This window comes from Corvus cornix, chromosome 5 (genome assembly GCF_000738735.6).
Source record: "Corvus cornix cornix isolate S_Up_H32 chromosome 5, ASM73873v5, whole genome shotgun sequence".
In the NCBI taxonomy this organism is placed as follows: domain Eukaryota; kingdom Metazoa; phylum Chordata; class Aves; order Passeriformes; family Corvidae; genus Corvus; species Corvus cornix.
Window position 1 is genome coordinate 53,964,461 of NC_046335.1, and position 17,053 is coordinate 53,981,513.

The window sequence follows — 17,053 nt, forward strand, 5'->3', positions numbered from 1 at the left end:
TGGACCTGCTTGGAATAGGTGAGCCTTCCCAGGACAGGCAGGAGTGATGGCACACTGGTGGTGTGGCCATGCAGGATGTTTCTGCCTTTCTCCCTAGGAAATAAACGCCTCTCCAATGTGTGCCAAATCACAGTTCCACTGGGGAAGACTTGAGGAATTACTCTGCTTGCTCAGGTCTGTCCCTGGCGTCAGATTCCAGGCTCCTCAATGTATTTATTTGGCATTTCTTTCAGTAAACTCTTTTGCTGCTGTACTGTTACTGGCACAGATGCAAAAATGGGAGCAAGTCTGCTCAAGAAAATCTCACTTAAAATTTTGTCCCCTTTTGAAAAGTATCTAACCCTTGTTACTGTCCTCTTTTGTGCATTATGACTGAACACCGTGTCACCCTGATCATGCAGCCAGTTGTGTATATTGTAAGCCTGATTACTTGTGTGATTTATGTTATTTTGTAAGCTGCCACGTGGAAACAGGGAGGCATTCCTTGGTTAAGGTGCTATTCAGCAGTTAGATGCATAATGGATCCCATCCTCCTTGATGCCATTGCATTCAGTGAAACTATTTGTATCATATGGTACCAGAATTTATGAGCAATGACTTCAGTCTCTTGGCTTCCAGAAATAGACTGATAGTTCATCAGAGACTTGATATACACATGGAAATAAATTTAAAAATCCTGGGAACTGTAAGTACTGTGACAACTGTCTGGAATATTTATTAGACAAGTTACAAATTCCTGTCGTCTTATGATTCCTTTTAACATCATTGAGAATAAGTTAAATAACCAAATTAATTTCTTTCTGAAGGGAGGTCAGTGCAAATCACAAAACAGTTGTAGGCTTTGTCTGAGATGGTAGATGAGTTTCATTCTTAATCAGCTGACTTTAGTAAATTTTGGTTTTATTTTTTTTTAAAGGGCTGTAAAATACTTTTCCTTGAATCAGTTATGTCCTTGGTGGGATTTGATATATTTGGTGTTTTCCTGGTTTAGCTATTAAGAGCTAAATTAATTATTTTTCCTTTTTTAATTAAAATTGATAACTTTATATCCTAGCACCTTCCTTGTATTTCTCCTGTGATTTAGAATTTAAAGTATTTTTTCTCAAACTAGTTCTCTGCTCTTTTTTTTGATTGTGTTCAAGTGATTTGGCAGCGAGCAAATTTGGATGGTTTTTTGTGTTCTGTATAAAAGCTGGTTTTTAAATGTTACTGATGACTGTGTAGGGTTTAGAGCCAGCTAAGTGTCTTGCCAAATTATTAAAGCTCTCATCCCCTCACAGGCTGCTGGTGTGACTATCCATTATTGCTCATGGGAGGATTCTCTTCCAGCTTGGCAATGGGAGATAGTGCTGTCATTCCATTTCCCTGTCCAAGGGGGATCCTGGAATACTAACTCTAAAAGCAAAGTTGCTACAATGAATTTGCTATCAGAAATATGTTAATATTTATGAATGTTCAAAGGGACTTGTGGCTCTTGGTCTTCAGATTTATGAGGAAAAAATATTCTTGTCAGTGAAGAGTTGCAGAAAGAGTTTTAGGTCTTTTTTGCCAGTTTGTTTTTTTGTTTTATTGCTCTCGTAAGTGGTTAGTCTGAAGGAAGTTATTTTTGTCGTTTCAAATGCAAATATCTAGACTTAATCACTGCAGGTTTGAGGTATTGTGCTTTTTATCTGTGCCAGACAGACTTAGGGTATACTGTTAATATATTTGTCTTTACAGTGTGCTTCATTTGATCCATCTATAAAGAGCATGGGACAATATTTCCTGAGTAAACTTAGAAGGAGATGAGACAAACCTCTGTCAGGATTAATTGGAACAAGGGTCTCTCTGTGTTGGGGCAAGAAGAAGGGCCAGATGATCTCTCAAAGTCTGTTTAGTGCTGCAGTTCTTTGATGTGGGTATATTTGTCAAACTATTTTAGGTCTTTTAACAGAAGAGCGCTAAAGAGAAGTTCATAAACACTCATTGATTAGTCAGCCTGTAGATTTTCAGGGCAGGGATTTTATATTCAAGGAAACCTCTTATAGTTTCTGACCCACCATAAAAATACTTCAGAAGCTGGTTTTCCTGTTGAAGGGAAGGTGGAAGGGTTGCAACCAGCAGTATAAAGTTCTCTCTGTATTTGGCAGGTTTATTTTCATTCTACTGGAAATAATTTCTGACCTCAACATTTTGAGAGGCCTGGACAAATATGGAAAAATTAGATCCTCTGAAGGCCTTTAACAGTTCTGTGAATGTTCCTGTGCCAGTGGACAGAACTAGAGATATCTTTAGAATCTCTCATGTTGTAATACTCAAAGTAGTTGGTCACCGTTGACTATGTCCACATTAAAAAATGTTTTTGAGATGTACTTTTAAACAGAGATCACTGTATATGAAAGAAACACCATCAGGCTCTGCAATCTGTTTGAATTATGTATGGAGAATACATATAAAAAGGCTCACAGCTTGTTCTTTGCATAACAGCCTGTGGTGCATAAGATCACCAGATTCCTTCGCATTAATGCTTTCTCATTTACCATCTGCAAACAAGTAATTGCAAAGCTCAATTTCTTTAGCAAACTGTTGCTGTTGGAAGACTTGTGACACAGAACAGCTTCAGCTTGATTGGTATTTATTAACTGGTGTTATATAGATTTAAAGTGTAAGTGTTTTATAATTTTACATAGTCACTGATAGGCAGAGTTTCATAAACCGTGAAACAGACTTATTTCCTGTTATTTCACTACTGGTGAGCCCATTTGTTCAGCTGAATGCCGTAGTGTTTAGTCTCTGCAGATCTGTGAAAATCAGGAAACTTGTACTTTTAATGACCTAAGCAAGGGCTAAGGAGTCAAGCTTCAGACATCTGTTTCAAAAACCTTGACCTTACAGTGTCAGAAACATGTGCTTAGTTTCTTGGCAGGGTTTTATTTTATCTAAGAAATTGAAAAAATATTAAGATCAGTTTCTGTAAGATTATGACTGGATGTTGCAAGCTCACAGAAGGGCTGAATCACTCACATCCCAGTTCCTGTATTGCTCTCAGACCATCTACTCAGTGTTGTAATTTGTTCTGTGTCTGCCTGTTTATTTTATCAGAAGATAGGTGTGGATCAAAAGAAATGAATGCATCCTCTCCAAGGCAGATTTGAACTCTGTCACAGCGTGGCTGAGGTGAGAAGTGACCCCTGAAGACCTTCTAGTCCCACCCACCTCCTCAAAGCTGGGTCAGCTAGAACAAGTTGCCCAAGACCATGTCCAGTTAGGTTTCAAAATCTCCAACCTCAGTAATATCTTTGTTACGCTAGTTAAAAAGATTTAAGGTGACTGGCAATTTAAGCCAGAAATACAAGTTTTAAACTTAAAAAAATGTTGACTGCATTTTGGCATGTGAATGTAATCACTTTTGATTTATGAGCCCAGCTGAGCCTCACTGACTGTATTTGTTTAATTCAGATGCTGAGTAGTTCTCACCAAAGCTGCTCTTGTCATCTTAATTCATAGAATTATTTCTGATGGCCAGATGCTAAGGAGTTGTAAAAGTGCCTTCTCTTCAACAATTAAAAGGATTGAGCTTCAGAGCAACATCTCATATGACTAAAACATTGTGGTTATTGAAATCCAGATTCAAAGAGAATAGTTTGTAGTATTTTAAGAATGCCATGTTGGCACTGTCCTGCACTTCCAAGACAGTAGACCTGAAGTGCATGAACTAGGTCAGGTGATTTTGTACCCTGCCCCAAGTAAATCAGCCAAGCTGCTCCCAGAGCTGGAGGTGGCACATCCGCACAGTGCTCCATGTGCTGGGAGCTGCTGTGGCTCTGTCCTGGGAAGCTGTGGTGCCCTGTCCTCACAGGAGGAATCTTTACTTGCTGAGTGGTAAATCCCAGTTGTGTATGCTTGGTAACACCAAGATTGGGGATATTTTAGGCTTTCAGACAGAGGTTTTAATGGTGGTGGCTCATGTAGTAGTGAAACACCAAGTGTTTATGAAGAGGATGAAATGACTGGATTTTGGTAAGAGAATGACAGGATTTCAGTGAAGAGCCTTTAAGAGGTGTGCCCTGCTACTCCTGCTGGGTTTGTTCATTACACAGTGCAAGTCAAACCAATTGGATCAATGGGTTCCAAAATCAAAGTAGCAGATGGGTGGAGAAAAATAAGGCATTGTTTGATAAGGATAGATGTTACGTATGGACACAGCCAAGAGGAAATGGAGACATAGCTCATCCAACTTCTCATAAATTTTACATACATTTGATGCCAGCTGGTTTCAGAGGGATTTGTGAGTGCTAGTGCATATCAAATATCAGGTCCATTTCACATCGGTAAGGAAGGATAGTCTTGATGAGAGCAAAAGGATGGGCAAGACAAATTCATTAGGGAATGGTCACATCAGTGATGGCATGGTTTAGTATTGAAAGGACATGCATCCCTTTGAGTTTTATCCAGGGATAACTTGTACCATGCTCCCTAATTAATGTCTTTAGATTGACTCCCTCGCTTTACTAAGATACAACTGATACATTCTTTGTTTATCCACCTGAAGGGATTAAACAAGTCATGTACAAGAAGAACAAATCTTTATTAGGATTGATACAAAAAATCTTTTCTGAAGCACGACTGCAGCACAGCAAGTTTAATTAGTTTTCACAAATGCTTCCAATTAACCCACACAGTGTTTGCTTTTTAGCTACCGGGAAGATTCAGTCACACAGCAAATAAAAAAAGGAACCTTTGACTTAAGCTTTCATGTGCAGCTTAGCAAAAAGACTGAGAGTAACTTCTTGCTAGCAGTTGGTAGTCTTTCTGCTTTTCAGAAAGTTACTTGCTTCTGCTGTAGGTTTGGGAGTTTTGTTCTTCTGGATGGTAATAGAAAAAAAAACCAAACCAACACCTGCCATGTTTTTCAAAGAGACATTAGGAAACCTACCTGCTCTGTGTTTTAATCACCCTGATTTGTCTGTGGTGAAAGACAGGAACAGTGCCTAGTCTCCAGTTTGTAGTATTTGAACTGTGACCACTTTTTGTTTGCCTCTTCAGGCATTTTGCCTTCTTATGTTTATGGCATTTACTGGAGCTACTTATTTTCCTGATTTGAGTTCCCTAATTGGAATTGCCGCATGTGGCTCAGGTTCTTCACATTAGCTGCAATTGTAGCTCAGGTAGCAAACCCTGCCAGTTCCTTTGACAGCAGCTTTGCAAGCAGCTCTTCTGAGGAATCTATAAACCTCTCTGGTGGAAATACTGTGCAGAATGCAAGTGGCTGCATTTGATTTTTTGTTCATGTCAAACTCCTCTGTGGAAAACGCTGAATTATCCATGTGGTACTGCTATGGTACCAAAATGTTAGTGCTTAACATAATTTATTAAAATAACATTAATTTGTCTTGTTTCCATAAGCAGAACCTTGCTTTAAGCATACCTATATGTATGGATTATATATAGCAAAAATATAAGGAAGAAGTTAATTACTCTTTGTTTAGGCCACTTAACACTTTCAGTGTCTGTAGGATTGCGGTGTTTGCTATGTAGGGTACAATTTACACATTTTTAACTTAACATATGGGAAGTTTAAAATGTGGGGGTGATGTGAGAGCCTTGGAGGTGGAAGGGCCACATGCCTCAAGAAGCTTCCTGTTATTGCTCTGTGGAATAAATGCTGCTCAGGATTTTTAAGGTTTGGATGTTAATTATAACTCAGAGTTTAGTACCTATGGGAGCAACCTCCTCCTGTGACATAAGAATATAGCTGTATAAACCCTCTGAGGTTAACTGAGATGAATGCTATGTAGGAAAATGAGATCATTACCCAGTCCAAAGTTGTCTTCAATGCAACATATTGCAGTATGCAGACAAGGTAGAAACTTAATGTTCATAGATGGAGAGAATTTAATCATGGAATTTCATTACAAATTTAGCTGTTCAGGAAGCGCTCTTTTGAAGATGCCAAAGGGTTTAAATCTGAGAAGTCAGGCAGTACCTATTCTGAAAAATGTGGATATACTGCAAATCAAATTGCAAATCATTGCAAATAAAAATCCAGTCCAAGGAAATTAGCCGGTATCTGTGCAAAATCATTATTCATAGTGAAAGGTCAAATGGGATACTGGAAGAATTGCATAGGAGGTAGTTTCAAGCCTTTGGATATCTATAATAAATGGAGTCTGGTGGGTGTTCTGCAGAGCTACAGACTACAGCATGGCTGGCTAAATGAGATACAGGCAGGCAGTACTTAGTGCTAACAGTCCTTTGTAGAAAGATGTCCTGGAAAAAAAGTAAAATTCCCAAGTAATATTTTATGTAAATGTCAGGATTCAGAATTACAATGTATATAAAAATAACAATGTCAGTAAAAATTAAGCTGGGAAGTCATTTAAGTTTGCTGCATTTATTGAAAAAATGAAGCTATTTGAAAAATGTGGGGAAGGGCCTGGATACAAGTGCCCATGTGCATAGTTTTTCACATGAACAATCAGTTTCACACATCTCGAGTTGTTGTTCTTAATGGGCAGTGACTGATGGGTCCCAGGAGTCTCTCTGCTTTGACCACAGGTCTTCAAGCCTTGCTTCAGAAGGTAAATTTGAAGTAAAGGGCTAAAATTAAATGACCAAAAAAAAAAAAAAAAAGAGAGGAAGGAAACAAACAGAAATTACTGTGAATTCTACCAGAATACAAATGTTGAACAAACCTGGTGTAATTTATCTAAATATTAGCGGGAGGCAGTATAATTCAAAAATATTCTCCTCAATTCTTGTTTGCCTAATACTTAATGAAAAAAATTAAGTAAGGAGCTTTTAAAATGTTTTTGTTAAATTTAGGCTTTATCTTCACCTGTAAAACTTTAATGAGAACCTCCCAAGATGTGAGGCATTTCAGTGCCCAGGTGGTGTTTTTGATTCCAGTCCATTTTCTGTGACCCTTTACCCTCAGCATCCCAGCAGCTGCTGGCTCGGCAGTGCTGGGTGTCGATGCGTGACTGATCCAGAGAGACAAACCTGTGGAATGTCAGGCAGCACGTTGAGAATTGCTTTGTGTTTCCTCGTGCTTTCTCAGCCAGCCCAGCCAGCTCTGCTTTTGCTGACAAAAAGAGAACTTGAACTGGTAGCCCAGCCTGCTTCTTGTAGTCTGGAGCAGGAGCTGTCCTTCCCTGGAAGTCCCGGCCATCTGCAGAGTAAAGCAGAAGGCTGGAGCAGCCCAGTCACCTGAGCCTCCAGCTGCTCACTTGGGTGTAAATCCAGGAGCAAGTGCTGGAGCTGGTGGGATTCTGTCTTACTCTAGTACAGTGAAAATACACTTTTACTGCTTCTAGTGTAAAAAAAAAAAATATTGACACTACTGCCAATTGCTTCTAGGGAGCAGGAAAGGCAAGGTTGGTGTGTGCTCTTGTGTGTGCATGTTTTATGCAGGCAAGGTTTCCACCCTGCTGGGAGGCATACTAATAGCCACATTAACATAGTTTAGTTTGAAAATAACATACTCCTAATTAAGCAGGATTTAACCAAATCTATTCCAGACTGCAATAGGATGCTAATAGCAGTGCTGTTCCTGTGTTGTGAATTGTGAAAAGGTATAATGAATTTTAGTTCAAGTTTACTGCCTGGGTTATTTTTAATATCTAGCCTTTTTTTTTTTTTTTTTATGAAAACGTAAGGGTTGCTGCTGCTGTCCCTCACATGTTTCTGATGCAAAAAGGCAGGGCATGAACAGCAGTTGTAATACAAGAGTTAACTTCCAAACCTTTCTTTAAAAATAATGGATCAATTGTGATTAGGTGCCCACAGAGAAATTTTCTATAATAACTGATGAAGGGCTTGGAATAATTTGTTACATGCTGATCTATTTAATCTAAAGATACAAATTCTATGGTATTATGTTCTCTCTAGACTTGCAGTTCAGGATTTTTAGGAAGCAGTGGATGATACAGTAGTATAATAAGCAGTTTTCTTGGAGATCATATGTGCTGAATTTAGAGATTTTATACAGCTACCAAATGGCATGGTCCCAGCACTGTGTTATTCCTAAGGAGTAAGCAAATATGCTGGGAAAGAAGCAAGCCAGAATTTGTTGCTTTAATTTGAAAATGTTCATAGTTGATTCTCCCAAAAAACCCAGTTTTTATCTTTAGAGGGCAACAAATCCCGTGGCTCATATGGTATTCAAACCAAATAATTTCTGATTTGAATGGGGGCTTTACAGGCGTAAAAACTATTTGGATTTTGTCCATTCTTTAGGAAGTTTCAAAAATGAGCAGTTGTAACTTCCAAGTTCTTCAAAATGATGTGAATTAAAAGCCACAACTTATTTAGCACAGTAGCTGCTTCCCAAGTTGTCCCAAGTGAGCTTGGCAGTGTCACTGAGGTGACATTCCTCGAAGGGTTGTAGTGGAAGTGCACTCTGAAGGCAGCGCTTTGCTTGCTTGCTAGGTGATGGGGTAGGTCCTGCTCCTTCTCTTTATGCCAGGTGAGCAGGATTTGATGGCTGTGCAAGGTAATAAATTGTGTTTGGTAGAATTTTTCAAGACTGTATGATATAATAAGAGGATATATGAGAGCTGACTTTTTCGAGGGGTGATTTTAACTTGCACTTCCAGTGACATCATGTGTGGTGTTGCATTTGGGACCCAGACATATAAAAGTGTTTTCTGAGAAGTTCTCAGTGACTTCACTATTTCACATGTAGAATTTTTACCTGCAAGGGGTATTACCTGATCTACTCTGTTTGTATTGCCAGAGATGTATTAACCACTTGAATAACAAACAAAAATTGCTGATATTGGGATGGTTTGCTTTTATTTTTATTCTGAGAAACATCTTGTGTGACTGCAGCTCTGCTGATATAAAAACCAGTCCGTTTTGTGAACTAATCCCATCTGCTGAAAAGAACCCTCCTGCCCAGGCAGGCTGTATTTTTGCCTGGTGGATTGGGTGCTGTGTTGCTGTTGCTGTGTGAATTGCATTCTTCTGTGAGTGGCCTTTGAAAGGAGAAGATAATAGCAGGTCACACAGAACATGATCACAGGTAAAGAAATCAATCTTTCTGGCTTGGAATATGGACAGAACAGTTTGCATCTGATGTGTAGGAATTGTCTGGTATAGTAAGAGTCATTCAGTCAAAATCAAAAGTTACCAAATGTAGCTCTACATTTGGGCAAGGTTAAAGAAAAAGAAAAGGGCACTGTGAAATAGTGTTATTGCTGTCCTGACCCTTGAGGATGCTTTCGTAGTATCATCAGGTTTTGTGCATGTTGGTTTGCTCCCAGGGAAGGGATTCCATGCAACAAATATAAAGTTAGATAATAATTTCTGATATCAAGTAAGATTTTAATAAAAATCAATGTGTCATGCAAGGCCAAGTCGTATTTATTAAAATCAAAACCTGTCTTTTAGTGCTCTCTGTCATTCTTTTAAATAACTATTTAACAGTGAGAGTTACTTCATATTGTTTATTTGGACCTGCTTCGAGTCAAAGATTGGATTGCAGAGGTTCCCTTCCAGCAGGTATTCTATGATTGCTTTCTGTTTCCTCTTCCTTTCATAGTCCTGTTCTCAGCTATTAGAGAGAGGTTTGATCCAGAGAGCAATATTAGCAGCTCTGTTTCATACAGTTCTGACTGAGTATTTGCATATTCCATTTTTAATGCAACCTGTGTGACTAATTTCTTCAGAATCCACTCCAGAAATAAAGTAGTTACACTTGGACTATTGTTTTTTAATTGGCAGGGTTTATTTTTTTTCTTTATGAATCTGCTACCATAATGTGAAGTGCCATGCTGTTTCTTGGAGTCATGATTATTTATCAGGTTTATAGTACAGTGAGCAACTTGCTGCATCTTATGGTTATGAAAGTACAGAGCTTTCTAATGTGCTCTTCTGATTGTATTTTTCTTGATTTATACAATCTGATCTGGCTCTGTTCAGGCATTTAGTTTCTTTTCTGAATAGTGATTTTTCTCTTTCACATACATCCAAGAAATAGATTAGAATTAAATGCTGTATATTAAAAAAAAAAAAAAGTGCCACTTGGATTACTGAAAACAGCTGGGACTAGAATGCATTTCTCAAGCACTTCTTTTAACATTTAAAGGTCATTCTGTAGATGAATCCAGGAACACCAAGGAATGAAATGATGAACTCAGAATTTTGGCTGAGGTTATTCCAGCAATGTGTCATATCACTGTCTCTCTATGCATGTTCTCGGTGCTTGCTAGGCCTCTCGCTTTACGGCCACTTTCTAAAACTATTGTATCCAAATAAACATCAGAAGTGATTCTTGCATCAGATGTGATATTTATATCTGATTACAGCAATAGCGCTTATTCCTGCCCTCATTGTTGTGATCACATTATTGTAGCCATGATCCATCCAATAGCAGTCCCTAAATGGGAAGCAGTCATGCACTGAAAGCTGGGGTGGGATAGTATTCCTGCTGAGATTAATTCAAGCATCCAGCAATCTGCACATCGAGTGGAACCATTAAGTTTATATCATTAGCTCTGTATTTAAAGAGACTTTGAAATTTGAGCACCATTCTAGGATTCTAGGTATTGCCCTGAAGAGATACATGGCAGCCTCTGTCCCTCTGGTGTCTGTGTGGCTGGTGGCAGCACTTGGAAAGTCCCTGTTCCGTGTTCAGCTGTGTTTGCATGTTCCACACGTGCACACCTGACTGGCAATCTAAGAACAGACATTTTGTGCCTTTTTATTAGTCCTGCCTTGCCTCTTAAAGAGCTGAAATGTTCACCTGAGAGCAAGTATGTTTTCTTTTCCACTCTAAATATTAACACTTCCCTTTAGTAAGCTCTGCTCTGTTCTCAGAGATAAGAGTGTGAGTCTCCCATGGTCAGTGGGATGGAAGGGCAGTGTTCAGTTCCTTTGGTGCAATGCATTTCTGTTGACATTTGCAAGATCCCAGATATCAGATGCCTCTTAATCCTGACACAGTGATGTGGAAGAGTCCTTGAATCTGCTCTGAACCAGAGTTCTCGGGGTTCCATATACACCACGGCTCAAAATGCAGAATCACAGCCTTAGGGAAATCATGTGGTGATAATGTGCAGCCCTGGGATTTGGGAGATTCAGGTTCTATTCCTCCCCTTCTGCAGCTTCTGGTGTGACCTTGCAGATTCATCTGGCATCTTAATTTATGTCTCTGTCTTGCAAAGTGTTGGGAGATTGCTGCTAGAATGTGGGCTCAGTGATAGTTATGATGGGATGCACCTTACATGAATTGAGTGCTGTCTTCAAACAATACTTAATAAATAATAGATGGGAAATAAAAGGGATTTACAGCCCTTATAATAAAGACATTACCCCAAAAGATTAGTAGTAACAAAAAATAACAGCTGTAATATTTCCTTCTTCAGTATCCCCCACCTCCATAACAGAGAGTTGACCTGTCAGAGTTTCCAAAAGATAACTTTTGTAGTTCTTTCCGTACTTTTGGGATTTATTAAGACACAGCAATATTTCTGTGTGGGACTGAATGATGTGTAGTATCCCATTTTCATGGCTGGGATGAGAAATAGACATCATTTAGGAAGAAACAATAATGAACCTGTGTAGTGAACATGTCTGCTAGATGGCTCATGGAAGAGTTGCTGGCACAGATTTCTTCTGCAAAGCCTCGTTTTTGTTGGAAGCTGTTTAACTGCTGTTTTGAAGTGGATTTATTTGCTCTACGATGTCCTTTTGCTGTAGGATTCCCAGGATCTTACACAAGGATTCAGTGAAACGTCCACCTGAGCTCCTTCTGTGCATAGAGAAGATGTTTGTGAAGGAGCTGAGAGTGGATCAAAGCAGCCCCTATCGAATCCCTTGAAAACTTCCCACTCCTCTGTATAAGATTCTCCTGGGCAGTTGAAGGAATGTGTGTGTGTGTAGGGGGTGAGAGGGGAAATGCATTTCTTTTCCTGCCTTTGTTGTGGGAGAAGGGTGCTGTTCATGTGCTAGAGTAAAGGAACCCTTGGCTTGTAGACCAAGATATGAGCTGGAATGGGTTGCTGTAGGCAATTTATCTTAATAGACCTGAGGAGGTCTGACAGCAGCTGGGACTTTGGCTTGCTGAATGCAAAGGTTGTGACTGTGAAAGTTCATTACACTCTCTATCTTTACATGTGGATAGGCTGAACTTCTGGGATTAGACTATGCATCTCTGTCAACAATACAAGTTAGGTATGGGAGTGGAGGAGAAGGACTCCACTGCTTCTTCTTTTTTTTTTTTTTTTTTTTTTTGAGGTCTGTCCAGATCAATTCCTTGCATCACGTTGGTAATTTCCCCTGGGTGGTTCATCTATTACCAGATAACACAGGGTTATTAAATACAGCACAGCAGGCCCTCCTTATCTGCTTGTGCATTGTTGCCCTCTGTTGCAGACATTCTCTATACACATGTGCATTACAAATGACGTGCCTCTATCTGGTTATAAATATTTTCCATTTGGAATTATCTGCTTCTGCTACAGAGATGAGAGGTGATCACTTGAGCATGAAAGATAAAGGACCAGAGGTAAGAAAAATAAAAATGATGAAGCACTGAGCTGCATACGAAATAAGTGACATAATCCACATATCCTATTAGATAAAGTGCAGCAAAACAGGTTCTCTTCTATGCCTAGCTTCTGCCATGAATTCAGGTTATTACATGAAGTCAGGTTGGTTGCCTACAGAGGGACTGAGGTGGGAGAGAGGAAGGGGTTTGCAGCAAACCTGTTATAACAGGCTTTCTTTATTTGCCAGAAATTAAGTTAGCTATGTTAATACATGTTAAAATTGGAAAAGCAGCTCTTCTTGTTCCTAAGATTTAGAGTCAAAAATAATCAGGTAAGGAGATGGAAAAATCTTGGTTTAAAATTAATTGGCTTGTGCGAATTTTGTCTTTTTGCCAATTGACTGGTCTTTCATGCAGAGGCAAGGTGTACCTGATGAGACAGATGTTCCCAGAGTGGCAGCAGCCCTCGTGGTGAAAGGCTCTTTTGCCTTCCTGCAGGGCAGTGGATCCCATTGTGAACCTGCTGCATTGGGAATTCACGAAGGCTCTGCAGTCCTTCCCAGAAGCAAGCTGACCAATGGTCTCTTGGCTCCAAACCCAGGCATAAGCTCCTGCTGTATTCTTGCAGCTGCTATAATGATTTGTCTTTAAAAGTATCCTTTATGGTCCAAGAAAATATCCAACACTTTTCATTACCTGGGGACCAGAGTGTGCCTTCTAGGCAGCTCAGTGAACACATAACATAAAATAATGAATTGGTAGGTTTTTATCCCTTTCATATAACGTGTCAATCCACAGTTTCTGGCACAAGGAGGCCAACTGTTAAGTTAAACCCCATTCTGTATTGAAAAGTAATTCTTTCCCTTCACAGCAAAAGAAGCCATGTTTGTGCCAAGGTAGAGGGACATGGCAATTCCTGGGCCTTTGACATGGAAGTAAATATTTCCCTAAAGGTAAAAGCACAAGGTTTGCAGAGATGGCAGTAACATGCAGCATGCATTGCTGGGCTGAAGTCAGCAGGGACTCCTGGGGTTTAGAAAATGTAGAGTGTTATTTTATTTATATATTTGTTATTTTAGCTCTGTTGGCAAACTTACAGTCAAGAAAAAGGTCAGTAAAATGCATCTGTCTCAGCCAAGCATAGTGTGGGGCTTCATAAATGTAACTGTTCTGAGAGATGAGACCTCATTTAAACACTCGGAGTGGGAGTATGTTAAAGCGTGAAAGTTACCGAAAGTGAGCCTTAATTGGCTGTTCTTTAAGCTTCTTCTCCATAACTGAGAGGCAGTAATTTGCTACTTATGACAACACTGTATCAATTACTTTGAAATTTGAAGTCTGTGGACAGACCCACAGCTGCTGTAGGGCACTGGTGTAAGAGGCTAAGGCACCTGACATCACTGAGCATTGAGCCTGGTCACTTCTTGATTTAGGGAGGACAGAGGCTTACAAAAGATAGCCCATGTCATGCAACTGGATCCAAGAGCATGACCTGTAGATGGCTTTCCTTTTGAGAAAGAGGGGTGGCTGAAGCCTTCTGGCTCCTCATGCTCCTTGTCCCCACCCTGTCCTGCTGCTTCTGCTTCCTAAGAAGGCAAAGTTGTGTGAATTCTTTAACACTGCTTTGTCATACTGAGTAGGGGGACTTGATAAACAGAATCTTTGTCAATTTATTAAAAACAAACAAACAACCTCTTGGAAGTGTTTGAACTTAATTATGTTAATATTAAACATAATTATGGCACACTAATTATGTTTTCTACATTTGTGAGGAGAGTTGTGCTGTGCTCTTCAGACATCTGTACCATATAGAGACAGGTGGTAGAGTGCAACATTTCCAAGTGCCATTTTCCCATTCCATATATGGCTGCTCTTTCATTCCAATTGCAGATCCTCATTCAGCTTAGTCAAATTGAGTCCTTATTTGAGAGATTCTGTGCTGAAAGGCAAATGCATCTATCTTTATAAGGCTGTTTGTTTCCATAATTAGACACTGAATCAACAGTGTATTGGAGATGACACATTTGCTTATTCCTTGTCTTCTCCCTATGGTAGCATAAAGCAGTGAAGCACAATAATTATTGAAAAAGACTGTTTATTATTCAGGCAACATATCTTGAAGTGGAGGAAAAAAAAGAACATGGGTTGAAATGATATTGCTGAAGACCATCAGTGCCATAGCAAAGCGTATGAATAGTTCTGGGGGGAGAGTCCCATCATCCAGGCCAGTTGGGCTGGGTGCTCTGAAACTGTCAATACAATTGAACTTGGATTTCTCATGTAAAATTCCGAAAGACATGGAACGCATGGGGAGAAAACTGACTCAACTATTTTCCTAGGGCATTGTAGTGGTTTGGTCTAAAATACTCATTACTATTTACCTTCTGTGAGATAAGAATTAGGAGAAAAGCAAAGCAGGCACCAAACTTGAAAGAATATAAAGAAGTTTATTAACAGACATAAAAGAGGGGGGGGAAAAAAAAAATCATACCACACGTTCAGAACTCTCTTCCTCCCCCCCACCTTTCTCCCTTCTCCCACTGACAATGTAAAAAGACAACTCTTGAGATGTTCAGTCTGTTTACCACTTCCATAATAACCTTGTTCAGTCCATTTAGGAAGAGGAGTCTCTCTTGCCCATGCTATGAAAACAGTATCACAACGAGACAGCCGCCTGGGTTGGTTCTCTGCTCGCGTCCGAGTCCCTTCCCCTGACCTGCAGCTTGTCCCACAAGTGCTTTCGAGGGTCCACTCTTGAAGTTTTTTGGGGTACAAATTTAAGGTTGAGCCATTCAGAAACAAAGGTTCTCTTCACCCGTCTCTGGGAGCATTTAATCTCTAAGAACAGAGGCCCTCCTCCTTCCCTGGGAGCAAAGGGTCCTCCTCATCTTCATCTCTAGGACTATCTCTGGGAGCATCTCTAGGAACTGAGGTCTTCCCCTTTCCATGTGGAGTAAGAATCCTCATCACTTCCATCTCTCCCTGTCCAAACTTCTCATCAAATTACAGCTGCTTCAGCATCTGCTTATCTCAGTGCAGGTGCTTTTGCTCACAAGTACAAGTTGAACACTCCACCCCCCCATGCATTCATGAAATTACAACGGGTACTCTGATACATCATAGCTTTACAACAGAATTGCAGCTTTAAGCATCTCCTCTTTCTTCTCCCTCAGGTTTTCAGCTCTTCACAGCACTGAAAGGGTTAATCTCACCCAGGCCTTGCAGCTGGAGTTTTGCTTATCACTGTTGGCCACATGATCTTTGCCAGGCAGTGGTGGGCAGCTTTCGGCTGAATCTTGGCCTCACTGGAGAGGGGGAGCCGGGCTGCTCTGTCTGCTCAGAGCAGGGCTGTGGGGGGTTCCGCAGCTGGAACAGGGCCCATCGGCTCCAGGATGGCTGTGGCCCACAGCCACCTGTCCCAGCACTGGAAACAAGAGAGAGCCCTGCCCAGGGTTTGTCTACTCTTAAATGTGGACCACAGAGGCAGTCACAATTTTAAGTGTCTTAAAAAATTGTCCATATTCAAACTGGCCAGCTGATAGGTTCTGTCAGGTCACAGAGGAAGCTGTAAGCACCCCTTTGCAAGAACATCACTTCCAAGACTATGCTTTGCTAACCCATGACAGGCATCTTTAAAGTTCTTTCTGAAATTGTGACTTTTTAAGCTTCATTAACATGTCTTCTCTGTCCTGTGGCTGAGTGAAAATGATACATTTTTTTCATATATTTTCTTCTGGGAGAATCTGCCCAGTAGGTTTTGTAAGACAAAGGGTGCACATAATGCTCTGCTCAGCACTCCGCCTTTGCAAAGCAAAGCTGATCTGTTTTAAATAACAAAGGCCAGAAAGTGCCTGGCTGCAAAAGTCTCCACAGGAGACATCCTGTGGACATGCCAAAAAAGTAAGTCACTGCTTGTGGGCCAGCATTGAACATTAGGTAAAAAGCAGCAGTTTCCTCCTGAGGTGATCCTGAAGCCCAGGGTATGGTTCCTCCATACTGACTGACCACAGGTAAGCCTCCAAGGTTCCCCTGAGATGCTCTCAGGCCATTCACTTCATTTGCAAAGAGCTGCAGTGTACCCAGAAAATTAGAAGCGTGCACTGCCTAGTAAATGTCACAGCTTTAATGTGCAGCTGAGGTCATGCTGGTGGCAAGCCAAGGTTTGGGTTCTGTTCCATTTCCGTCTGTTTCCATACTACACCTAGCTATGAAATAGATTTTGTGTTTACTGAAGCTTCTGAAGTCAGTCCACATTAGGAAAAGTATAAGGCAGGAGTAAGAAAAGGCCACTTACTGAAATGGAGTGATTGAGAGAGCAGTGACTATCAAGGGTACTGATTTTTGAGTCCTTGATTAGAGCCTGCTCTCCTTTCATGCAATTTATCCTCAGTGGTGATGCTGCATTGTTGTGGCAAATAAAGCTTCCTGGTATTGCAAAGCTGGGAGCAGCCACTTACATGGAGAACAAAGCTTTGATCTTCGTGTTTTGCTATTCACCCCTCCACAGTGTTGCATTTTGAGAATAGAGAATGGGTTTGTGTTATTTTTAGATGCATAGAATTACAGTAACATAAATGTCTT

At 40.3% G+C, this 17,053-nt stretch overlaps 1 protein-coding gene and 1 long non-coding RNA gene across 4 annotated transcripts in view; one reads left to right on the plus strand and one right to left on the minus strand.

Moving 5' to 3' along the window:
• The window catches only part of GALNT18 (polypeptide N-acetylgalactosaminyltransferase 18), a 207,314-nt gene that overhangs the window by 115,874 nt on the left and 74,387 nt on the right, over positions 1 to 17,053 (plus strand). The window lies entirely within an intron of this gene.
• On the minus strand, positions 6,358 to 7,083 carry LOC120410060. Its single transcript, XR_005602007.1, has 2 exons — positions 6,818 to 7,083; positions 6,358 to 6,579 (listed from the first exon to the last, which is right to left on the minus strand). It is a non-coding gene; the product is annotated as an uncharacterized LOC120410060 (long non-coding RNA).